At 31.7% G+C, this 27,603-nt stretch overlaps 1 protein-coding gene and 1 long non-coding RNA gene across 3 annotated transcripts in view; one reads left to right on the top strand and one right to left on the bottom strand.

The window, feature by feature from the left end:
• LOC146992981 (uncharacterized) overlaps positions 1–6,511 on the bottom strand; it is a 249,674-nt gene extending 243,163 nt beyond the window's left edge. The window contains exon 1 of the long non-coding RNA XR_015038955.1: positions 6,207–6,511. This is a non-coding gene — a long non-coding RNA (uncharacterized LOC146992981). The remainder of the gene's footprint in view (positions 1–6,206) is intronic.
• Positions 1–27,603, top strand: part of onecut (homeobox protein onecut) — a 359,106-nt gene that overhangs the window by 133,874 nt on the left and 197,629 nt on the right. The gene's annotated exons all lie outside the window — the stretch shown is intronic.

Raw genomic sequence — 27,603 nt, 5'->3', positions numbered from 1 at the left:
TTTATAGGTACATTTTGCATTCCAAAGAAGTTAAGTGCTCATTTAGATGTTTTGAATCCAGTATTTTATATCGATGCACAAAGTTCTGTGTTTGCGCCTCCAAGTTGACCTTTCTGAATTAGATTATACTCTGCATGAGAAATGATTTCATATTCTCTTAAACTCTATGCAATATCTCTCTGTCCATCTCACGTAGCATATGATATGTAATAAGTCATATCGTATGTACTCAGACAGTCAAAGGTTGATACAAGCGCCTATTAATTAAGATTTTCTCTTATTTCATAAGGTGTTGGCATTACTTTTCCCTCTATCTCTCTTTATTTATTTTTATTTGTTAATTTTCATGCACAGATTTTATTGATACACTTATTATTGCGTTTTATACATATCGCATATTAAAAAAACGCATATTTTAAAAATATTTTGATTTAATTTTGTTGAATTAGGTTTTGGTACTCTCTGTTAATTATTATTGTTAATTGCATACACACACACATATACATGTGTATTAATTGCATATATATATATATATATATGTATAAGGGTGTGTATGTAAAAGAAAAACAATTTAAAATTAAAATTTTTTAAGCTCTTTTTATTCAAAACGATTATTCCTCTTTTTGTAAAGTTAGCTGCTTCTTAATTTTTTGCTACACATTAGCTTCTTGCTACATATTTTCTCTCTTAAATACCCACATATTTTCTTCATAAAATGCAGTGCATAAATTTTTTCTCATAAATGATGTGTAGTAAACTCTTTCTAAGTTATGTAAGCGAATAGGGAAATGAATCTTAATCTGAATAGCTATCTAACGAACTCTTCTTTGAACTAACCATGTAGCGCAATTCTGCACCCACCTTATACGAATTTACGTGAAATATTCAAGGCGTGAATTGGAACCAACTTGAAATCACTTCTTTCTTTCTCCCTCTCCCTCTTTTTTTTAAACAGTAGAGATGTGTTTTCCCGAAGTCTAAACATATTTCATCATATATTTAGCATGTTTCCAAATTATATCTAAAATGTCAAATAAAAGATAGTTTTTTGCTTCACCACTGCTTTCTCAAACAAAAAACAGATGTGATTTAAATTCATGCTGATAAATAGAAAGACAAAGATATACACAATCTTTTCAGATAAGCACCAAACACGTATTTAACATCAGTTGTGCATCAACAGAAATCTGTTTGAGTTCAACTATCAACGCCTGATTATCAAATATTCTCGCTTCGCTTTCAACGCATTCCATCTTATACAAGAATTAAACACGTATTGAAGGAACGAATTTTAGCGAAAATATTTGAGGTAATAAATTTTTAAACTGTGAAGTTTGTTTTTCTTCTTATGGAGATAACTTCGTTAAAGAGGGAGAACATTTATCTAGAAGTTCCAAACATAAAAGTATAGTATAAGATAAAGTATGACCTAAGAGGAAATAAAATCTTTATGACTAGGTTCTGAGACAGTTGGGAACTTTATTGTAAATTGATGATTATTTAATTTGGTGTTAAATTTTCTCACATAATATAATACCTCTGATTGAGACTGGAGATTTGTTGGTGTAATTTTAACAAGAACTTATACATTTAACTTAACTCCTATCTGAAGACAGACGAAAATAAAATTTGCAACTGCATTTTAAATGGAACCATTTGCATGTGTACATATATAAACAACATTGAAAATGCCTAAAGTGTATGTACTGTTACATAAACAATTTAGATTGCTTATCGGTATTCTCGGCAGCCTTCACCTAAAGCCTTGTCTCGAATCAATATCCAGAGGTTAAAGGAGACTATACTTAATGATCGTGGGTCAGAGTTAAAGGAGACTGATGAATTGATTGGGTCGCGGCGTTTCTGTTTTCTACCTCCCGCAAATGTGAATTGCGGGTCCGAAGTGAATGCTGAGGAATCAGGATGTTAAATGAGGAGAAGGGAATGATGTGATTCTTTCTGTCTGATTACTGTAGCCATGGTCGCAGTTTTTATTAGTGGGAACGAAGTTCTCATTGCTCATAGTACATAATAAAACATTTCTTGGCTTCAGCTGCCTCATTGATGTTATGGAAAATATATCCTTTGTAAATCGCTCCTTTACTTCTTTTCGGCTTCGACAGGAAAATTAGTTTGCTGGGATCATTTTGCGTTTTATTTAAAGACTGAATGAAACTATGTCTTTTGTCGATACCCATAGAAATCTGAAAATGAATAGCTGCAAGAAACTTTCAATAATATTTTTTTGTTATGCTTAACATCTGATAAATTATTAACAGTCTTTTTTTATCAGCCGCAATCACTCATTTATATTTGAGATCTGATTTAATATCTTGAACCATCTTTATCTTCGGTGAAAGTTAAAATATTCAATTAAGGTTACCAAAAATATTTCTCTTTAGTGTAATTTTGCATTGCTTTATTCAAGAATTTCAATGGTCTCGGTAAAATTTGTTTCATTTATTTCGTAATTTTTAAACACTGTTTAGCTTGTAACAAATTAATATGCTCCTTCTACGTTCACTTCTGATGCAACTATTAGTAGGACGGTTCTGCAACGGCTAGCATGTAACCGGTATTAGATTAGCCTGTAACCGGTATTAGATGTCAGGTGAAAGTACAATTTATTTTAAATTATTCCTGAAGGTGATGTTCTTCTTACTCCTCATAATCTAAACAAGAATAATATTTTCTCTGTAAGTTAAATTTGTGATGTAACGTATATTTTAAAAGAATAACATCCATCCTGTATAAAATAAAATCTACCCTTCAGGTAAACGTAAATTTTAATTGATAACTTTCATTAGTACAAACTTCTATGAATGTTCTCTTCCTGCTTTTTATTTTAGAATATATAGCGATTGTTAAAGCACCAATTCCGCATTTGAAGAAATATTGCCAGTAGATACGCATGTTCTGTCATTCCATATTACTTTATAAAAATATGTCAGTGTTTCTGCCTCATAAAGGATATACGTAAATCATTTCTGTGAATAATTCAAACCATACAGCCATTCCTTTTCACCAATTCCAAAAGCTAAAACAAATTTATACTCTTTAGATTTTGGGGAGCAAATGCTAATTTGAGATTTTTTTAAAATTCTATCTCATTACTACTACATTTCAAGATTTAAAGTGCAAGGTAAAATTTTCATCAAAATCCATGGGAATAGAAAAATGAAATATTTTATCGAAGCCCCAGAACTTTTCATTTCAGACTTGGCAGAACTAATCGTTATCTGATGATCGGATTTCTGTGTTAAAAATAGGGCTCACCATTAAAAACATATTAGTTGAACATTTTCGATGTTCTGTGAAAAACAGCACACTTACGCAATATATGTATATCTGAAAACCTTTTTCTTAAAGCCTCTTCTAAGGATTAGCGTTTTAACGCTTGCATAAACTGACACTTAATTAGCTAATACATTAATTTAATATCCCAGCTCATTATTTCGATAGGTAACAAATTTATTCGTGTAGACCAAGGAGTCTGTAAATCGTTTAATTCTGATTTGCATATTGAAGAAATTAAAGAAATACAGAGGCTAAAACTATCCGAGATATATACAATACTATTTTTAGCAATTTTTCTCCTGCCGCTTACTTCGAGACACAAGCAAGTGACCTCAAAAACGCTTAACTTTGATTAGACTAACTTATAAAGGCTGAAGAAATAAAGGATACATATTGTTAATTTCTAATAATCTAACTTTTTCTAATTTAATTTCTAACAATGCAGAATCAAATAACTAAAATTGAAACATAAATAACTATATCATCCTTTATGATTCCGATGTCCACATTGCATTCGTGGCACCATTCACACAATAAGAAATTTTTATCCGTTTCATTTAGTTTTATTCACAACGGGATTGTTTTAAAATAATTAATCTTTGTAAAATATGATTAATTTCAGTAGAAAATATCATATAAACTGCAACAAAAGTTTGATGCAATACTGATAGTCACTGTAAACCTGAATGTTTTAGCTTTTTGTTTAATGTTTTAATTAAGATGCGTAGCTGCGATATTCAGATTACAAACTTCTATTTGTATCTAAAGCAACTTAGGTATTGTTGAATATTTAACCATATTTAATAGCTATTAACATTACATGGATTTTATTGCTTCTGAAGAAGGCAACGTTTTAGGTTTGGGAATAAGAACTGCATGAGCGTTGCTGTAGCAACCGTTTCAAAACCATTCTGTAAATAAATTTATCACTCAAGCATTAAGAAATATAACTTACGTAGGCATTATTTGACGTCTCCCAAGGTAGATATTTGCACTCGAGGAGAAATATATGCATTGTAGCTCTTACTAGAGTAAACTGTTCAGAGAATAAGTTGCCTCGGCCATAAATAGAAAAGAGTTCTTTGAATTATATAAACAAAAAGATAGATTCTAACTTCGGAGCAGCGCGGAAAGCAACACCACAAAAACAAACTACCATTCGAATACTATTCTAAACTGGCAATACTAATGCGTTATTTGACTAATGATAATTTAATAAGCTACAGTGAATATTCTTTAGAAACGGTTTATATTTGTTACACAATTTGACTAATAGCAGGATGATATTAAGATAATGCTTATTAAACACCTGGAGAGGAAGAAAAGGACTTCATTTGCTTCATTAGTTAAACATCAGGTGATAAGATTGACTGTAAATGATATCTTATTGACGAGATCGGAAACAAATCAAAAAGAACATTTAATTTACTTTCTTCTAACATTTGCTTATCCGCTTGATTTCCTTTGGAGGAAAAAAAAAGAATCTGTGTATTCAAATTAATGGTGTTTTACGATTAATCATGAGGAATTCAGCTGTTTTTCACTTTAAGTAACTTCCTTTAAAAAACTGTAAAAGGTGAATATATACAGCGTTTGCAATACCGCAATCTGATTTTCTCTTTCTACTCAGTAACTTAATGCTGATTTTGTTTCCGTTAATGCATAACTATTAATCTTGTTTTCAGGGCCCAGAACCAATTAATTTCGTTTCCTTAGCGCTGTCAATTATTCTTTGGCTTCTAGAAAAGAATCATTATCTTTCTTTTCTATGATAAGTACCAATCACTTTTCTTTCAGGCTACGCAAAAATCGATTGCTTCTTTTTTTTTTCCTTCCCGCAACAAAAAGTCAGTCACTTTTCTTTCCTAACATACGGTATCGATTATTTTTTTAATGTTCCATATAAATTATAAATTATTCGCTTTCTTTAACGTTATATCAATGTTTATTGGGAGTGTTCGCCGATTTTATTCATACGCTTCGTTAATTATGGTACATACGTGTGTAACGAACAGTTTGAGATATGTTTATCTTCTGAACAAATCTTTAACATTTCATGTGAACTTTAAACTTTCTTTCTTAGATAGACATGGACAAATAATTAGGTTTCCTTATCTTATTTCCTTTGTCAACTCTTTCCATCTAAATTTATGTTAGTGTCTAATGTATTTAGAAACTGATGACCATTTCAATTGGCCGTTTATATTACATCTATGTTTCGTCATTATTGATCATCATTTCATTCTCTCTCGTATAATATGAAGAATGTAATAACCTGTTATGCTGGTTATGTCATTTATTATATTCGACGAACAGTGGGATAAAATTAAAAATAGGTCTGAACATTTCCATGCTCGACTCAAACGGCGCTCAATGAAATTGAATTTTTTCTTTTTTACCGTTAGCAATCATTCGCCTACGAGGCACTTAAATATCTCACCTTTTTCTTGTGAAAAAGCTTTTATTCAGATCCCTCAATAAAGTCAGCCCACGCTTTTTCTTATGTTTCACAATTGTTTGAGTGTTACTATAAATTTACTACCTTATTTCGGATGGCACGGCATTCATCGATTGAAAAAGGCAAGTTTAGAACAGATGGGAAAGTCGTTCATGAATAGCGAAAGGGAAAGTAGCTCTTCTATCCTGTTTTTTCAGTGATTTATATTTTGCGGTTTGTAAAATTGTTATCTAATTCAGAAAGTGCTTAAACTAAGTTAATATTACCACAGCGATTTTTATTAATTTCGACTTTGGATTTGATAGTGATATAGACTTTTAAGAAACTTGATTCATTATTTTAACTACTATATCTAATGCAATTTCAAATATAATAAATAATACATTTATATTTAATAATTATAATATTCAGGTAAAATCAAATAGAAGTCATCACAACTAACAGTTCTTACGTGATCTGTGCAGGCTCCTGCGTTTGATAAAAATTTCAATTTTCAAAACACAATTTATTCTGCGTAAAAGATGGTCGCAAAACTCCCCAACTTTGATGTGGCAACAGATTCAAAAACTTATCGAAGACGCATCGCATACTTGCAGAGTAATTTACTTGAGCTTCAAAATGCAAAATGGTTTCCACGTAGGCTGAATTTTAATCACTTCAATGTTGACATTTTCACACTGGGAAAAAGAATCAGGATTAGATTTGATAGAAGAGAAAATTCAAACGCCCGCGTGACGTCATGAAAATAAACGTCTTTAGCTGTATACGCCCTCCGTGTTGAGGTGCGATGTGCGAGTATTGCGTGGGTATTTTGTAGCTGGTGACTATGACGCGAAAGGGAATAATAAGTGAATTGCGTGGGTATTTTATCGCTTGGGAATCTGAGGTTATTTTCATAACCTTCTTCGGGACAACATTATTTTTTCAACGATCAATGAAATAAGTTGAAAATTTGAAAATAAAATTATGTAGCTATATAGTCCTGAAATGCAAAATTTCATTTTTGAATTCGGGAGCTTTACAACTGTGTCATTTAATCAGAAATACTCTTTTTCTATAATTCTACTCTTAGATATTAGATGGCCTATTTACAGTTATTGAATTGTAGACTAACGCAAGATAAGGTTTATAAGACATAGAGATAAGAATGTTTGAGGCTTTAATGCAAAGAAAAACTGTAGGAAATTACTCTGAAGCATATATGAAAACCTTCTTTTTCCGATAAAAGGGGACAAAACCCTCAGAATGTAGTTTCCATGCTAGCTTATAAATGTATAAAATTATAGGATCTTTATAATATCTGTTAATCGCAGAAAAAGATCATTGAGGAAAATTTAATAAGGTATGCATATAAACTATATAACTGAATTTACAAATAATATTCCTTATTTGAATTATACATTTTTCATTGATATCTACGGCTGATCAAAACTTGTTGAAATGAAACTATCTTTTAATTCAATTTGTTTTATAAAATGAATTTATTGTACATTGAAAAAAAAGATGAAATTTTAAATTTAATCGAGCACCACTAATTGAATTTATGTGTCCAGTTCCAATTTTATTAGTTGTTGAACAGTTTAATAATATTCCTTAAGTATGTATTTAAAAATAGTTTTTTACTTAATTAGTAGTTATACAGTTTTTCGACATAGGTAGTTTATGCGATTTCGGGATATTATTCGTTTTCACCAACTGTTTTTTGGAAATTTCTTTAAAAAATTTAAAATCTTTACTCCATCATTAAACTATTACTTTGTCTTCTTAATTTCTCTAACTAGAAGATGCATTAAAAGAATTATAGTGATAATAAAAGTTTATCCGCAGACACTAAATCAAACAGGATGACGTGAAAAGTTTTAAAATCAAACGTAAAGCTGTGTTTCAGACTGAAGCATTACATTTACTTTATCTGAGAAATTTAATGACGTTAGAAAGTTTTGTAGATTAGCATATTTATTTTTTATTAAAAATTTACATTATGTTGAATTCCTTACAAAGGCATTTGACGCTCATGCTGTTTAGCAAATTACGAGTTCTTACTAGGTTTGCTATTTCATGAGGTGTATCTTGGTTGATTGATGAAGGCAAAACTCCCAAATACCTGTCTGCATAACACACATAAGTTCAGTAAAGATACTTAAATAATTTATATTACTATTTCTTTAATAATTTATCTGAGCACTATGATTTATGACGCATGGGACTGAATGTAGTTCAAAGTATATCTAATTGATCATTTCTATAAACCATTTGCATCATTAGTGCATTTAGTAACAGATGTGTGTGACATCATATATTATGTACATACGTATAGAGTATTTTTTACTATCTTATTTATAAAAATATTTTGAATAAGCCTTTGAGCTTAAAAAATATTAAAAATAAACTTAATTTTGTTTAAATCAAAATTTTGATGTACACTGAGCAGACAAGAATGGAATATGATAAAATGTCAGGATTGTTTAAATGAGGCTGAACTTTTAACAGTAGAAAATAAATGCCTGTTTCATAACACTGAAGAAATACAAATCTTAAAGCAGTTTCACATCGAAGTTAATTATCTTTACGAATTTATTACATCCATTATTTTTGCGAATTTACTTTTTTAATATAAGTTTTTTAGCAATATCATACTTGAATTTTGTATTTATTTTGAATCGGCTTTTAATGGCAGAGACGTTAATAATTCTTAGGAAATAAAAGTTTATGTTTACTATTTTGTTATGAAAACTTTTAATCATTTCCTCACATCAACTCTGTTAGGCAGCTCTTAGTTTAATTCTATAGCAAGAATCTAGACCACTCTCTCACCATGTATCATTATAGCACAAATATCTGTTAATTTTTAATAAACGAGCCTTCTCTCAATATCTTGCTAATAATAATTCAATATTTTACTGTTCACTCTTTCATAGAAATTATAATGCTGTCTTTATGCTAGGCTGTTTCTGTTCACCTCTATGTTTATCTGAATTAAATTTCACGTAATCTTTCAATAACATTTTACGTTCTCAAAGTCAATACAAATTAGGTTATTTTAAATATGGTAATGCACACGAAGGTTAGATGCTTAAGGAGAGGGATGCTTTCGTTCCTGGATTTCACGTCCATGGCTCCGGGATTCCTTTGTCCATGGCTGCTCGTTCTGCGCTCGTATTCACGTTACACCTGAGGAAACACCCAGAAACCAACCATGAAGCCAGCCTGTTCTCTGGGATTCGAACTCAGGTCGAACTACAGTATTCAGCGGTTTTAACCACTCGAGATGGAGCGTCTGAAAGTCATGAAATTCGTTTTATAAAATATGCATCTCAAGCTCCAGTTGTTATAATAGCGTTCCTTAACATCCTCTTCCCTGCATAATATTTCGCTTGGCCCACCAGTGACGAGCGGTGAAGTCCCTGAACGCTAGTAGCTCTGCCCGGGGTTCGAATCCCAGTGAGCGGGCCGTCTGCATGGGCGTTTTTGTGGTTTTCCCCATGTGTAACGTGTTAATGCGAGTCAGTTTCCCTTAAACGTCTTCCACGAAGGCATCCCTTCCTTCCGTGTAGTGCCTTAGGGTGGAACACAATAATATTTCGCTTTGTTCATATAGGCTCTGCCATTAAAGCGGGAAATTTTAAAAGTCTTATAGTTCATTTTCTGTTCACGATGGTTCATGAAGGCTTTGGATAATTTTTTTTACTTTTAATGCCATTTGTTAAACGTGGAACGGTGGTCCAGTGTACAAGAATGCACGTTTCTGCACGTTGTACAAGGCTGACTGTGTGACTTTAATCGATATTAGAATGATAGAAACGCAGGTGAGTAGCATGAAAAGCCATTACTTAGTCCGAAACTTATGATTTAGTGTGCACGTTAATCATCTGGTATTACTGGGCCATATTTTTTTCAAGACAATAGAGAAAACATTACAACCATTAATGCAAACATGAACATGGTCAGAATATGTTTGATGCCAACAGCTCTCTAGGTTTCCAAAAAATAATATTTACAGCAGAATGAGCCCACAAGTCATACTGCTGGTACATGGCTGCTTTAAGAGAATTCTTCCCAAACGGACTCATATCCAAACATGGCGATATCTCTTGGCCTGCATGATCTGCAGATTTGTCCACATGCGACACTTTTCTTTGGGGATTTCTGAAGCAGATTTCTGAGCAGGTTGTATGTTAATAGATCACAACCCATACTTGAATTAAAAACAAACATCAGACAAGAAATTCCGAAGATTGAGCCTGACCTGCTTCGTCAAATGATGGAAAATTTTCATTCGGGGTTAGAAGAATGTTTACACAGAAATATCTCTCACTTGACCGGCGTTATTTTTAAAAAGTAAAATGGTATGCTTAACTCAAAACTGTAAAAACATTCTGTTATTAAATGTTTCATGAAAAAAACTGGATGGTTTTAAAATTTCCCGCTTCACTGGTAGGCCCTGAATTTGAAAGATAGAGTAAAACCAAGTTGCATTTTCTGGGCCTTTTCTTTTTCTTTTTTTTTTTTTTTTCTTTTTTTTTTTTTTTAATAACTTTAGAAAGGCTTAGCACGAATTATATATTTCAACACATTTTTAAAAAAGTGAAATTAAAGCATAAACTTCTTTTTCTTTCAAATACAAAAATCTTCTTTTTTAATTTATGATTATATTTAACTTTTGAAAGCATTTTCTTAAATCTTTTTTTAAGAAAATGCTTTCAAACTATGATTGAAAACTTCGATAATTTCTCTGTTTAAAGTTCATAAACTACAAACATTGACAAAATGATTTTTTTTTTACTATTTCGAATAATTTTAAACTGATATTACAGATAATGTTGTAGAGTCATTAGGAATTTTTGAAGCCAGAGAGATGAAAAATTAGCAACCGCCTTCGCCGAGAATCGAATCACGGACCTCTGGAATACCGGCCCAGCGTGCTACCGTTACACCACGAAGGCACGCTAGGGAAGTGGGAGAAATACCTTATAATGTACACTATAGGAAAGTTAACAAGCAAAAAAAAAAAAAAAAGGAATATGGAAAGTTAGTGTACCATGAACATCAGAAAAAATTGCCTAAATAAACTTTTCGATGCATTTAATGCTTGAATGTATAAGTATTCTTACCTCTTGACTGTGTTCTGATTTCTGCTAAACCTTGCATTTCATAGAATTTGTGTTTCACAGTTTAAATTATGAATGGGCATACATTTCGAATAATAAGAAATATTTAAAGTAAACCTCGAAGTTCTAATGATAAATCGCGGTTAAAAAAATCGTTGCCCGACTGTCTAGACAGATAATCTTCGTAATAACTGACTACAAAAACAGCTGTTTTTATGCGGGGATAATTAGGAGCTCAAATTTACAGCTTCTTTCCTCCACGTAATGAATACTTTTCTTTTGATTTACATTACCATAACATCTTTTTTGCAAGAAACAGCTAAAGCGAAAATTAAAAAAATTCTCTCGAGCAAAGCGTTCTCACGTACGAACAACTCTTGTGCTTCAATAAATAATTAGCGAAAATAAAAATTCTTGTTCTAACATTTAATTTCTCTGACTCAGAAATTAACGACTAGCATATTTTTAGCACTCGATCCTTACATGTTTTGCTAACCTCGGAGTAAGTTTCCAGGTCTTCTTTATTTCGAGCGAAATGTCAAGGTGCCTTTGGGCAAATGTTGCAAACTGATACTAAAATAAAAACTACTTTTCTATGTTATGTATGAATAATAATATCTCGCTCGCTATTCATTACGCCTGAAAATGAATATAAACGGAAACAAAAATGTAAAAATTTATTGAATGAAATGAAAAATTATAAAATTTAATATTCACTTGAATTTTCTTTTACCCAAAACACATTTTGATATTTTTTCGGCATGTTCAGTGCAAACGGGTAATAATTTATCTGAAGATTTCTTCGATATCCCAAATTATTAGAGTAAACAGATACTCTTAGGAAATTTAATAAACTTATTTGATATCCACGCAGATATAAAAGAAAAATAATATTAAGAATACCTGTTGTTAAATTATATAAGCAGTGTCTAAAATAAGCGGTAAAAAAAATTAATAAAATGATTAATTTTCAACAGTCACTAAATTCTTCATTTTAACAGTCACTAAACTCTTCATTCTGGCTATTTCTCCTTTCCTTCCTAAAAACAGTAATTGCATATAATAAACATCTCTAAACTGCGCCATTTCAAAATTAATCACTGCCATGTGATTTTTGAATAGCGCTTATGACGCGCACATAACCTACATAACTCTTTAACCAATAACAGTTTTAGACCCTTAAAATTAACTAATAGAAATTAAATCGAAACTGAAACCAATTCCTCTGACCGAGGATTTAGTTTCTAAAAAAAAAAAGCATTCGTATTTGCTTTTTCGCTTCGCTACTGCCAACTACCTGCTCGCTATCTTCAAAAATCTAAAAGGTTCTAAAACAGGCTCTCTTTGTGGCACAGCGTTATGTATGCTGGCTTTAAAATATTTGTCTGTGAGGATTAAAAAGGAATATTTTAACCCGGCCACGTCTGCAGGTTTCTTTTTATGCATTTACATGTTGCCACTATTTTAAAATCATTGCGTATGGTTATTTAAAAAACTTAAAATAAATTTGGCAGAAATGTCCAAAGACTTAGATATTTTACAGAAATAACCATCCCCTTTTTCCAGGTAGGAAAACTGAATGTTGTCCCATATATCTATTGTATCCTTTTTAATCCTTATAAATGTTGGTAGCGCTTAGCTGTATTTTATTGCTATCCATCCCAGTTCAGCTGTCTGAAGAGTTATCGCCGTCATTTTGTTTGCAACCAACCTGAGATTTCACAAACTAAAGATGGGCAAAATAAGCTATACTTCAGATCTTGCAAAAATTAAAGTATCGTAATATATAACTATTCATAATTAAATCTCAGTTCACTATTCTTTAGGATCTCTTGAGTCACTGTCTAACTTACGCGAAATTAAAACTTCATAACCGTTATTCGGAACTACGCAAATGGATAGCTTACTTACTAATCTTAGCGTGATCAACAGCAGGACAGCATTAAAAGATTCTCGGTAGCGAAGTCGATCTAACAGCAAAGAGCAGTAACGATCAATCATATTTCCACTAGCTCCTCCTTCACCTTTTAATTTAAGCTAACTGCCATCTACTGAAGAGAATGAATGTTTCTTAGAATGAGAGAAAGGAATAGGAAAATGTGACTAAGACATTAACCGTCGTGCGTTGCGATATAAAACGATGTAACCCATGTCTGGGGTTTAAATTACTTGGAATAGTTAAAAAGTATTTGAATTTTGCGCATCAGAAACGTTATATTATAGCGTTTTACCTTGATAATATTGAGTTACAAATTATCACAAACTAGATTTAAAATGTTTAGAAGCGATATAAAAATAATTATTTTCAGTATCTGAAATTCGGTATACAGTAATATTCATGTTTTGGAAACGTTGTAAAGACAATTCCTTTCAGTATCTGCAACTACGCATAGACTCACAGTCACATAATTAATAATCATAATCACCAGGTCTATTGTATTTGTATTTTCAGTTTGGCCAAATTTATTTTAAATATTTTATTAAAATTATAATTCTCGTAGCAGAGTATTTCCAAGTTAATGCCCTAGGTCAGTCTCTAGTTCTTTGTAACACTTATTCGTTAAATCTAGTTAAAATTGAACGACTCGTACATCAAATAAAGTCTCAAAAGTTTCCGTGACTTGTTATGAGAATTTTTGCAATTTTAATCTGTGATTCAAGTAGTCTTTTTACACGATCCAATAATCGAGGGTGTGACTTGTAAAACTTTTATAAAATAATTCAAGAAGTCAATTTTTACATAATGGGAATTTCCACAGAATTGCATAAAATTGGTAATATAAATAGTAGAGCATCGAAGTCCATTTATAAGGAGCAATAAAGGTCACAACTAGGTTTGTTTGTATTTTAACGTTTCATTGCAGAAGTTTAGTTTGAATTCTTATCTTTCTAAATAAAATTTAGATATGAAAATTTAATTGTTCAGATATTCGAGAAAAGATTTGAATCTAACTGAAAAAGCGCAACACAATATTCAAGAGCGCTTCAGCCGTTAATAATAGTACCTGAAGGGAGTTCTTCGTTCTGTTTTAACGCTTAACAAGTGGGTTATTTGTTCTCTGTCTTTCTAAACATAAACATGTATGTATGGTTTTAGAGCGTTGAGATTTTGTTAAACCAACACTATTTTTGATAAAATAATGCGAAGTTATTCATTTACATGTCTATTATTTGCTACGAGTGTGATATTTTGTAAAATATTCACTCTTATGAAGTGTAGTCTGATAGAACTGACGTATATATCTTGTTCCGCTTACAATTTTCTAATTCATTATCACTTCCTACATCGGATACCTTATCTGCATAAATTTTCTCACAGATTTCCGCATCTTCCATAGAAAACTCTTTCTTGCTTGCCATTTTAACGGTTAAAAGGCTACTAAAAATACTACATACAAAGCAAAACTGTGCAGTAGGCTCAATCGATAGATATTACAACAGCTAATGTTAACAAGAAATAAAAATGAAAAATTAATGCAGCGAAATAAAAATTCAAGCAAAAACGTAATTTTACGTGGCTTGTCCTAGGAAGTCAGAATGGAAAATTCTAAATTTCCGTTAAGTGGTAAGCATTTTATTGCAGAAGAAGCTAATGTAAATAAATTTGTAGACCTTAACGTTACGGAATGATCCTTACAACTTTTACAATGAGTTTTACATGGTAAATAAGATGAACGTATAAGAGATTTTAAATATCCTTGACATACGAAATTATGCGGATGGCTGCAAATTATGCACGTAAAAGTTACGGTTAAGCTTTTCGATGTTTTAAATAATTAATTGCTGTAATTAAGATGATCTAATCTACTGAGAATGTTTCTTTAACGTTCCTCATCCTTTCTTAAGTGACGTTATTATTCGTACTTATTTTATCATCCTAAATCTTTCAATCAATTTTTGGCGAAATTTTCTTTTAAAAGAAACCCTATATATTTGAAGGAATTGCGTCTTTTCCCATTCATCAGAAACAAAGTTTACTTAGTGCTACGGTTCTATTTTCAGTATCACAAGAAATGTTTGGCTTCTGACAAACAGGAACTGCACGGACAGTTTGATTAGTGAAAAGAATATTAAACGTAGGTTGAAGCTCTCCATATCTTAAAGACAACTTTTATGTTTTCCGCAATAAAATTCACAATGATCAGATCTGGAGACCAAGAACACAATGTATGATCATATAGCACGCTTCGACCGATCCAACGGATAGATTAATTTTCATTCAAATCAAATACGTTTAATATATGTGAACTGGGAAACATGAAATTTTTTCATTTCCTTATCAATCAATATATGAAATATTTTTTGTATTGGAAGACATAATAATTTTTCAAACAAGTAGTAAAATATATTCCTTCTTTTTTAAACAACTTGCATTTAATTCGTGCCTTCACTTCGCAAAGGATTATGCTTCCTTGGCATTAACTGAGTCCAGTAATATACAGAAAGCTGCCTGCGATATTGTAGCCCATAGAATCTTTCATTTCTGACAATCTATTTAAATAACATTTAAGGTTACTCTTTGTTATTGCTAACATGATTTACTCATCTCTGGATATGCAACTGTTTATGGCTGTTTTTTTACGGCATCTTTGGTGTTTCCCGTTGCAATTTGTATGTAATAAGGAGGAAATGTTTTAAGGGAACATTATAGGGAAGAAGTGCTGCTAGGTAATTAAAATTGTTCAGGAAGTTAGGCTGGAGTTTTTTTACACACTGTGCGAAATTTTATGAAACTGATATGTTTTCTATAAACCGGAAACAGAAGTTGACGCACCTCCCCATCATGCTGTCGTTGCATTTCGTCGATTTTGACTTCTCCCTCCCATATTCACCTGGTCTGGTCCCGACCTGGTCCTTTCAGATTTTCATCTGTTTTCTGCCATGAAGAATTCACTTCGAGAATGTCACTTTAACATGGTTCGCCCATGGACCTTACAAGAGGGTCCATGGGTTCACCAACTGAGGTAGTCGTTTAGAGTCGTTCAGTGGCGTGAGAACAAATCGTTCTATAAGAAGACTTGAAACAAATTGCTGCACAACATAAATGCATTGATATGGGGTTGATTATACAGATAAATTATAATGAGAACCTACAGTTCAAACACACCCTTCGCTATGAGGCTCAAAACTTTTCATTCTTTTCTTTTACTTTTTTCTTTTAAGAATTTTCCTGTCTAGGAACCAGGTTTCAGTTTTTTCTTGTCATTAAAAACCTAACTGGAATGTAGGCTAGCTCCCTCTTTACTTTAAATTTAGGCTTCCTTAATTAATATAAATACATCAGAATGTAATAGTTCCAAGTGAAAAACTTGTAGTTTTAATGCCATGACCAATAATCAATTAACTAACAAACAACAATTTCTTTGAAAAACTTACAATTGTATATACCAAATTACTTGAAAAGCATATAATTTAATCTATATATATCAGACTAAGAATTTTCTGAATCTAAGAATAAATGATCACAGATCACACATTAAAAAATTTTATCAGCAACCTACTAAGTTCAATAAATTTGGTCAAGCCAATGCAGAACTGGATCTTTTCAGCTTCATCACTTCAATAATATTAATATTTGAATTTTGCATTTAGTTCCCAATTTAAAGGACAGGCGTTTTGTAGAATCACTCTACACTTTATAGCTTAAAATGCTTTATCCTTATGGGCACAGCTTAGCCTAAAAAGCAAGCAATGTTACTATAGAAAATAAGGGTATTCGAAATAATATATTTTGGCTTCTTGTAAAACTGACGTGATTTATATCTAGAATTTGTATTTATTATTTTATTCTTATTTATTTTTCACAGTAATACTCATTTCTTTTTATTTTATTTATTTATTTTTCAATTTAGTCTGATTTCTCGTTCTTGACTATTTAAGACTGGGGAGTGAATTTTGTAAAACTTTTTCATATATATTAATTTAAATTTGATTCTTTGTTTTTCTTCACTCAGATAGTCAAAAAGGACGAAACTTGGGTTCAGAACTCTTCATTTATTCTTGTTTAATGTTTTAAATAATTGCCCCTGATGAGGCTGTTTGAAGCATTGTTTATGAGTAATTAAGTTGCAGGTTATCATTAGTGGTTTAAAAAATTATTCTTATTTCAAAGTTCATTTTAAAGAAACGTTTGACTGGTACTTTGCTTTAATTGCTTAAAAACGTTTTACTAATTTTTCTTAATCAGTATTTTATGTTAGCTTCTATGACAGTAATTAGTAAATGTATTTTTACTAAAATTTTTAATTTGTCAAATTAAAATTTCAATGTGAGCTACTTTAACGCTAAATTTAATTATTTTATGCCCTAAGTTTTATAATTTCATATATATGCAATATAATCTGTAATTCGTTGATGATTGGGTGTTAGCTGCAATGGATTTGGATAGTTTATTGCTGGACAAAACTAATTCTTGAAATACATTTTCTTCTTCACACATCACCATGGGCGCAAAAGGAACCACACAGTGTTTGGACGATTACATTTCCAGACAATGAACGGTAGGCAGAAATTAGCAGCAACGTGTTTGCAAAGCAAGGGAAAGTGAGAAAGTAAGTACGCATTCAGCAGCAGCCAGAAATATGGAGTCGGTTCTTTGTTGAAATTTTTATCTGTGATTAGATAAAAGACATTCGCATTGCTACGCGTTGCATAATATGGAATGATGTGGATTAGTTTTGAAATGACACACCTCTAAATCCATATATATTATAAACAGTTAGTAGTTTTAAGAGGGGAAAGAGAAGTAGCCAAATTAAAATGAGAAATAAAAGAGACTATTGCCAAATTAAAGTTAGTAGTTTCCTTTCATATTTTATATCTTACGTACACACGCATACACATACAAACATACACACACACACACATATATTATATATATATGTAATAATAAAATTCCATAGTCAAGAATACACTTAAAATTCTAATTGTATGTTCTTTTCATTTTTAATGGCGACGTTCTCTTATTTGAAGGTACGTGGAATTAATTCCACAGTCCCGTAGTCAAGTTGCTTTTCCCGCCTTTTCTACACGTACAGTTATAGAATGTTCTGGAAATATTTAAAGCGAACTGGATTGGCTGACGAGGCTGACGTCATTTCTTGGAAGCTCCGCCTTTCCAGAGGCTATAAAAGGACTCGCAAAAGGAATATCGGGGGCTTTTTCTTAAATGTCACGATGCAGTAAACTTACATTTAATATAAAAATACTTTTCAATACAAAAAGTTATTAGTAATTATTTTTATTTACTACGGATATCTGATTTTGTAACTGCTATTTCTCCTGAATAATAAATAATGGATCCTGTTTTTTTAAAACTTATCGTCTGATAATTTAAGCTACTATATATTCGAATGGAAACATCCACTTTTTCCCTAAGCATATTGATCAGCGCATTAAAAAGCCATAAATGACGTTAGAAAGATACGCATATGACGAACATTTTCGGCTTAAAACATTTGCAAAGCAGAGCATTCTAAAAGAGCATTCTATCCATATATATTATAAACAATCTATCCATATATATTTCATTCATTGCATAATTCACAGGAATAGACAGTAGACAAAGAACACCATGTGCAAAGCACTGCTTGTGGAAAACCTTTAATGAGAAGAGTGGTAAGATTTTTTTCTCTACTCAGGTGTTCGAACATGCTAACAAAATAACTCTTAAAGAAAAACAACGAGGTGAAACAACGGGGAAAATGCTGCCGAAGCAGTGCCATTTTATCGGTAAAATCATGACACTAAGTTCATGTTCCGTAGAAACTGTACATGATTTGGTAAAAACAAAACTGAAGATACTGGATGCATATGTAATAGAGCGTACTGTTGTGTAAATGCGTTATACGACTGCTGCAGGTCCATTTCATACTGGGAGAAATGTTATTCGCTGTTTGAATGTACTGGTAAATAACAGCCCTGAAGCTTCTGCGCTCTGCTCTGCAGATGTTTTCTTATGGATTCTAAAGCGTGCATATGTTGTAACTTGGAGATGAGCAACTGTCGACGTTCGAATTTTTCCTTATGAGATATGATAGCAGGTGGCCACTGAGGGTAGTATGGACGGATAAGGCGCATTTCTCCTTAACTGGGAACGTGCACACCGTTAAGAGGGTGTGCACGTTCGATAATTTTCACGTGACGTTCTGGGCACGTGACGATAATTTTCACGATGTGGCACCAGCGCCTTTTCACGAAGCTAAAGTGACTGTGTGGTGTGGTATCGCAAGCACATTCATTCTGGGTTCGTGCTTCTTCGAAGAGATCACATTTACAGGTATGAAAATGTGTTCCATTATAAATGCTCGGCCTAGAACAATATTGCAGAATTATGTAATTTTAGAATTGCAGCAACGTTAATGGCATTGTATGGATGCAAGATGGTGCTCCTCCACTCCTCGTCACATGTGTTCGGCAAGTGCTGCAACAGCACTTTGGAGATAAACTCATCACCCGTAATTTTGCAATTTCATGGACCCCGCGATAACCCCACCTCATTCCAATGGACTTATGTTTCTCGGGTTATCTGAAATCTAAGATACACACATCAAATCCATGAGATTTGTCTGAATTGAAAGATGTCATAAAATGTGAAATTATAAGGTTTTTTTTTCCTGCGAGGTCAGGTTCGTTATTGTTGTCAACAATCCCCCCCGTTATCGTCTGTGAAGTTGGGCACGTTGAAAACTTAATTACCAATAAAAGGTTTTTCATCTCCTGTGTTGTCATTGATCCTTTACAATGTTCTTCTTTTCAAATGTTTTACGGTGACAATTTTCATTTTACGTGTATCGTTCCAACGCCATTTATAGTTTTTCAATGCGCAGATCAGTTTGTGCAGGAAAAAGGGTGAATGCTGCCATTCGAAAAGTTTGAAATGTTTTCACTGTAGCCGTAACCGTGAGAGCTTCGTTGTTTTAAATCATCACAATCTCGAGCGCATACCTTCAGATAACAATGACTGAAATTTCGTTTCGATTGTTTCAGCAGATAGGTCTGTAAGAGATTTCATATATCGAGGACGTTTTTTAATACCACCCTGTATGTATTATATATGCATATCAGTATATTCTGCATACGCTTTCATTTACGTCATAGTTTGTTTACAATTGAGCAAAAATTTATGGTATAAAAGACGCAATCATATAAGTGCACTGTTATCCGACCTTTTAATCCAACCCCTCACAACTGGTTCACCTTCTAAAATTACATTTCTTATCCCCTAAAACTGGTTAAGTTAAGAGTTTACTTACTTCTAGAAATTAAAGCAACTACGAAGAAAATCTAAATAGTAAGCTCTTCTCGTTGTGTAATAAAAACTTCTCTCTGTCATTCGAATATCGCCCGCAGCAGTTACAGATCTTAATGTATCAGAAATGCTTCTGTGATCTTTTATAATGCTTTAGATAAGTTAAGAGTGAAACATATAACCACATTCAATAGCCTCTTACAGACGAACATAATAACTGTCTGTATTTTGTATGCACTACCTTTGTTTATTAAAATGTTTTGCCTCCTTACTTTCTTTAGTGATTCGGAAGTCATTGTTACAATCCGAAGATTATAAAACACGAACAGAAATTCATCATCATAAAAGAACAAGGCCCAAAACACTAAATACACATAGCACTTTAAGAACAAATCTAAAAGACATTTGCTGTCAGAGGGTTTGTATGACGACTGCAAAAGAGAAGCTTTCGATGCTCAAATCTACTGCATAACACAATATGTCAAGCGCCGACCTTTCTGATACTGTGCTTATTTACGCAAAAGCAGTAGCAGTTTTATTACATAAATTCAATATGCGCATGAAGTTGCTTTAAGAAGAATACTATTATTTTGTTCAGGACCGAAAGTTAATTATTGGTCGTAATCTTTACGAAAGTTTTATGAGGAATTTAAGATACTGTTTTAGAAGTTCAATAGAAACCTTCCTTTAGAAATCTATTCCAGAATGATAAATTTTTAATGAGAGTGCCAATTCAGATTTTTCATTGCTTCAGCAGTTGAGATCTCCTGAACAGTTTTTAGCTGTTTCATACTTAGTGGACTTTATTTCAAAACTATTTATGACCTCTCTTCTGAATCCAACTTGAAACTTCAGTGTTCGTTACCTTTTAGTTTTGTATAATGTTGGGGTTTTCTACTTGGTATATAGCTGATTTCTGAACTTAAATTTCCTTAAAGTTAAATTTCCTTAACTAATTACGAGTACATGGATCTGCATAGTAATAATTGTGCAGAAATCTGTTAATTAATTTTTCAGCTTCCAGGCAATTTTGCTTGCAAACATTTTTTTTGTTCTGCATATGAAATTAATGCTTTTCTAAGAATCACAGAAGAAGTAAACGGTTTGAATCTAACTGATATGTCTTTAACAACTCTTTGAGTTACAGATGTTTGTAAGTGAAATGCAACAGAATATTATTAGAATTTGGAATTAACGTCCTTTTGTTAAGCTTGTAAGGTATATTTTAATTTTATAACAGTTATTTTAATTGGAAGACCTTTCCTTTCAATTCTTGTTTTCACTTACAACTCCCTACCAGAATGAGTTTTTAGAATCAAGTTAAATGCAAATGAAATAGAAGAAGTATTTAAGGAAGGTTCAACTTACTTCGTGAGAATGGACTAGAAATCCTTATCCTAATCCTATCCTAAAATCTTAGTAAGCGGGTGTTTGCCTTCGGGCTAAGTCTCTCGTGAAGCTGTTACGCTTGGCCGTATAATTACGTGCCTTTTGATATTTCCCGGCTAGTTTAAATTAAGCGCCAAGTACGTTAGATTCTAATGTTTAGCTTCGGATAAGTCTCCTTTAGTTAGTTATAGTTCAGTTTCTTATTTCTTATTTTGAGTTAAAGCCCAAGTAGAGGCTTTGTTGTAAGCCCGAGAAAGGGGCCGACTGTTATTCTTATTCGAGTGAAATAAAGGGTATTTTAACCCTTCTCGAGTCCACATTTTATTTGTTTGAACTCAGAGATAAGTCGCTAAACAATTCACTACGTTCCTCGACGTTTATCTTAGACAAAAAGACTGAGGAATCCTACAAGCTTACTTTTTATAAGCATACGGTAATGCTGGAAATAAAACGCTGGATTGATTGGTAACAAACTTTAATTCGTTACTGTGCTACAAAATGGAAAGATTCTGAATGAATTATAAACAAATATGCTTTCTCGTCTAGCGTGTTAACTGAGTGTAGTGACAAGATAATGTGATTGAAATGCAGCGAGTTCTTTTCGCTGTCTCTTATCCCCATCATATATCATTAGTTAATCCATTGGTTGAGAGACGTTTCAATAGCCTCTTATATTACAACCATACAGAATACGAATATTAAGCAAATACTCTTTCAGTCATGAAAAGAAAAAATTTTTAAGCACAAAAATAATTAATTATTAATATTTTAAAAACCATCCAGTGAAACTTGTCATTCGCACAGTTTCACATATCCACAGAGCATGCAAAATTTCGTGCTTCTATATGCGGGAAAACGCAACGCTTCGTGCACAGATGGCTGAAAATTTAACGAGAAATGAGAATTTTTATTACTTGGGGTGGCAACATAATTGAAACGACGAATGAGGAAAGGGAGTAACGTTCTTTTGTAACCATGGAAACACTCATTTCAAATATCTAGTAGAGTTTCTTTCTTTCTTTTTTTTTTAATAAAAAAGATCTTATTTCTGGATTAAATGACATTTTTTTCCCTTTTTTTCCCTCTGCTCTGAGCTTACTTTTTTATTGTTCATTTAAACTCTGCTTAAAGACACAAAGTTTTCGTGTAAGCTATTAAAATAATTTTTTAGGAAAGTATAGTTAAAACAGGTTTAGTTTTCCACTTGAAGGAAAAATACTGTCATAATTTACATAGGGATCAGGAAAATGAGTAAGGGGTATGAATTAGAAGAACTTTTGAAGGTTACACGTATTAGGAAACTGTGATAATAATTACGGTAACTGTCGAACTGGACGGGACCCTTTTCCTGCAATGTTATTTGCATACTGCTCGAAATTTCGTTGATGAGAAAGACTATGAATAAAATTTTGATACCATGAAAAGCTTTTAAGAGCTGCAATTCATTGTGTAAACCGTAACTAAAAGAGTTTAATTTTGTAATATAATGCCTGCGAAACGTTCTACCATAAAAAATGGCATGTACGCACTCAGAGATTAGTTCACATGCTTAATTTGATATAATAGTTATATAAATTTTATACTTAAAATTACTCACATTTAGGTTTGCTGAAAAACACAACTGTTTTTATATTGCTTTGAAAAGATTCATATGTAAACTTGCTGTTATAATTTTTTATTGCCTAAAATGTTGCAGCTTGCAGCAAGAGGCAAAATTTCTGTAACTTTTATCCGAAAAATGTTTATCTCCTGTCTAGCTCAGTAAAAATGTTAAACAATTTCTTTTGAGAATCTAAAAGGCTTGAACTGACTTGAAATTCTCCCAAAAATTTAATGTTACACGATGATTAGATATAAAGAATCAAATCTATTCTTCAATTTAATTTTTTGTTATTTAAGTTTTGAAAATATCATCGTAGTTTAACATTTTCGAGATGTTTATATGCACAAGTAACGAAAATAAGAATAAATTTTGATTTTTTTACTAAAGTTTCTCATTAAATTTTTAAACACTGACAAAAAATGTCAGTTTCAGCATTAAAGATATAAACAATCTACGTGTTGTCTATTTTAGAACTATTTCGACATCTAAATGCAATAACACAATGAAATTGTTGCATGCATCTCATCACTATTTCCTGTTTTTACTCCTTGCTTTCTTTTTAGAGTGCATGTGTACTCGCGTAACATATACAAATGTATTTAAAGGAAGGTGTGGTGTTGTGGTGTGTGGTGTATTTAATTATGGAAAAGCACAATAGGGCTATCTGCCTAAGGGGAGGGATGCCTTTCGTGGAGGACTTTCTAAGGGAAACTGGCTCGTATACACGTTACACATGGGGAAAACCACGAAAACGCCCATGCAACCAGCCCGTTCGCGGGATTCAAACCTCGGACCGAACTACCAGTGTTCAGCGACTTTACCGCTCGGCCGCTGGTGGGCATTTAAAGGAAGAGAAAGACTGAAATGGAATAATGGAAGTGAAGCAAAAAAATTGCGTCATATAAAATGTGCTCAATAAAGTAATAGAAAAGAAATAAAATAAATTAAAATATCAATTGAATTAAACTAAAAGTATTGCAAAATTTAATGCAAATCAACCTTAAATCTATTTTATTGATACTTTAATAATAAGTGTCAAGCTTGCCAACTTCAGTTGCTGCCATTTTCTCAATTCTATAACAGTTAAAAATTGTGACAGGACTCCAAAATATAGAATTGCTAGATTATGCATTTGCCATTGAATTTCAAGGTTCTTTATATTTTCTCTCTTTATAAATAAATGACCTAATTTTTAGGTACTTTTATTCCCTCTGTTTATTTTTTGTTTCAAGAAACTATTGTTTTTGAATTCCATTTTGTTTTATTTTATTCTCACTTACGTATCTGTTTCGAAAGTATCATTATTTTAACAATTTGTTATGCCTAATTCTGCTCTTCAAAGTAATGATAACGCGCTTTAACTGTGAAAAAGTTGTTCTATTTATTTTATTCGTCACGCCAACATTTCGAAGTAAAAACATCTCCTGAGCATCTCAGATTCAAGGTTAAATGTAGATATGCAAATCAAACATTGTCAAGCTCAAATGTGAATTATCAGAATCAAATGTGCAAATCAAACATTTAAAATTTCAAAATAATAGCAAGCAGTAATAGGAGAAAAGTTCATTAGTTTCTCATTTTTATTTTCTCACTGTTTTAATTTGTAGCATAAATTGCCAGCAAAATATTTAATTTTCTCTTTTGGGATTTCATCATCTTTACTTAAAATATAACAGTTTACAGACATGAAATTTATTGCAAATTTTAAATATAATTGTTAAGCTTAAATAATATTTTTATAAGCCTTCGACTAAAATAAAATCACCAGAAAAAACAGAAATAATATCTGCTAAATAATTCAAGCTACTTTAGAATTTAATAATAATTGTTTTGTCTTTAAGCAGCTCTTAAGGGGAGACGTTTATTTAGTTTTTTTAAGATAACGAAGAAACATTGTGTCTAACCGTATCGCTACGCGTATCCCAACAAAGTTTTATTCATCGTTTAGATGCTCATAAAAAGAACAATGTAAAGAAAAGAAAATTTTACAAGGAAGATAGCAATAAATTGACATGCAAAGGGAAGATGTCTACTTTGTTTTTAGATCAAGGTCAAACAAGATCATCTTGGTTGGCGAAAAAGCGCCGAGAACACGGAAACGGTTTTAAGCTGCCGAGTCTAACTTAAATTAATCCCCGCAGTATTTTATTTTCACCAGCATAAGTCCGAATGACATTTTCAGAAATATGTTATTCTAGAGAATTACATTAAAAAAATTCGAGGATGTTTTCTCTACAGTAAATTTTTCTCTTTATAAAGAACAAAGTTTTGAAACTAAAAACATACCCAGAAACCTTTTGGCATAATAATTAATTACTCAGATGTAATGTATTAGAATAAAAGTGTTTTCAAACCATAGATTAATATGTACAAGAAATTATTAAGCTGTCATCCAAAATAAAAGAACATAAGCAGTACTGTATAACACTCATCATATGAATTTAAATCATACTTATATGCTCTCTCTCTATATATATGTTTTTCAGGTTTTTGAAAAAAGAATATTATATGCAGGTCATTACGAAATATATTAAAAATTAGAAGTACTTTAAACTGATTTTACTCTTTTCAAAAAGACAAAAAAAAAAAAAAATTAAATAAAAAATACGTATGCTAAAATTATTTAATAATTAAGTTCTCATCCACAAAGGGAGATTAAAAATAACTTGCAAATGCATAGATGATAAAAAAACAAAAATATTTCCTTCGTAAAGGAACTGCATATAGAGAGTTGTAGAAGTCAGTTGTAGAGAATACCAAACGCATTTTGAGTTGAATACAAGATTTGTCAGAAAATTAATGAGGGGGGGAGGAAGATGTCTCTAAACATGAAATTTTTAAAATAACAAAAGTGTTTTGGGAAATAAAAACATCGTACTGAAAATCGATTTTTAGAAAGTGGGAATCCACGAATGTCAGAATTGATTGCATAAGATGCTCAAGTTGTTTCATTCGCAAAGAAGAATGATTTTGAAACATGCAGGCTTATATCTCGGAGTTTAGCAGAGATTGAAGACTTTTCAAAAAAGAAAGAAAAAATCAATAGCAGATTTTATTTACGCAGTTTTGACACAATAATTGTTTCCTTCCCCCTTTCTACATTCTGTTTTCTTTAGACTGAGACAGAGTTCCCAGCCAATCCCAATTCAGTGCCCAGTGGGCAATGTGGCAGTCAACGACATTTTTTCATATGCTCGCTGAATCATCGGCTTGCATCTTTAATACAGTGACAGATAAGTTTTCTAATGCCGATCTCAGAATCTGAATTTCGAAAGGTAATCATTCAAATCAAACAAGGAAAACATCATTGTGGAAAAACCTTTATATAGATGTTTTAATTACGCACTATGAAATACTGTGCCATGAGGTTCAATTGCTTCACTGAGTTACTTTAAATTTAGTTTAGATAATTTATTTCTCATGTGCTTTATATATTTGGCTTCATTAAATGCTAGTGAATAATTTTGAGTCAAGTTTGGGGTTTTGCTTTAAATGGATTTTTAAAGTTAATTTTCAAATCAGGTATAAATTTGTTATTTATTTATATGATAAATGCTTAAGACTAGAATGTTAAATATAATTTTAAAAAATCTTTGAAAATTTTAAGAGCTTTCTTGATTAAGATGAAAACGAGATGAAATAAAGAATGGTTTCGAAATCTTCTTTGTTGGGGAGGAGGGAACCATTTATTTACAGATCAAGGAAAGAATAAAATAATAATGTTACAGCGATTTCCTACTAAAACAAAGTTATCGATATTCTTAAAGCGCATCTTCATGGTATTCCACTTTAAAAAAAAGGGTCTGAGGTAGTTTAAATTGATAAAGCGTAAAAGCACTCGATAAAAGGGAAATAAGTACCAAAAAGCTCATGTTTTAATAACTTGTATAGTAAACATTTGTCTAAAGATTGAGAAGACAGTAACTCTTAAATATTACAAAATTATAAAGGAGAAACCGTAAATCTTCATATTATGATCATTTTTAGAAGACTTAAGAAAATATTGCAATAATCCTTTTTGTTTAGTATGAATGAAAGTAATAAATACAAACGAAAAATATTTTTCTTCACTGTAAGCATTTTGTAAGATATTAAAACCCCATCTATGTTCTTTTTGTAGTGTAATGGTTATCATACGGAGACGATTGTTTGAAGTTTCAACTGCTTGATTCCATACTAGAGCACAACGAATTATTTCAATATCTTTGCTCTTAAATTACCCTTTTTCCCGTAATATAAAGTATGAACTAATGAAACACAGAAAAATGTTTGTGTGAAAGGCGGATATATATAACTTTTCCATGTACGCTTCAAATTTTAGACAGTTTATTATCGAAATTTTGGAGGAGGAATTGAAGACTGTTTTGATACAAAAACAGTCCTACCTTCTTAATAACCAAATGTCTCGTTGGCATATTTTTTGCTGTTGTTGCACTTAAATTATGTGCATATAAAAAAGAAAAACATATGTTCTAAGATGCATGGAAGAACTTACTAG

The sequence above is a fragment of the Stegodyphus dumicola genome, chromosome X2, assembly GCF_044657685.1.
Source record: "Stegodyphus dumicola isolate Sdum_Otavi_A_Nest chromosome X2, ASM4465768v1".
NCBI classification, from domain to species: Eukaryota; Metazoa; Arthropoda; class Arachnida; order Araneae; family Eresidae; genus Stegodyphus; species Stegodyphus dumicola.
Note: the sequence above shows the minus strand (reverse complement) of the source record. Positions and strands in the feature narration are given on the sequence as shown.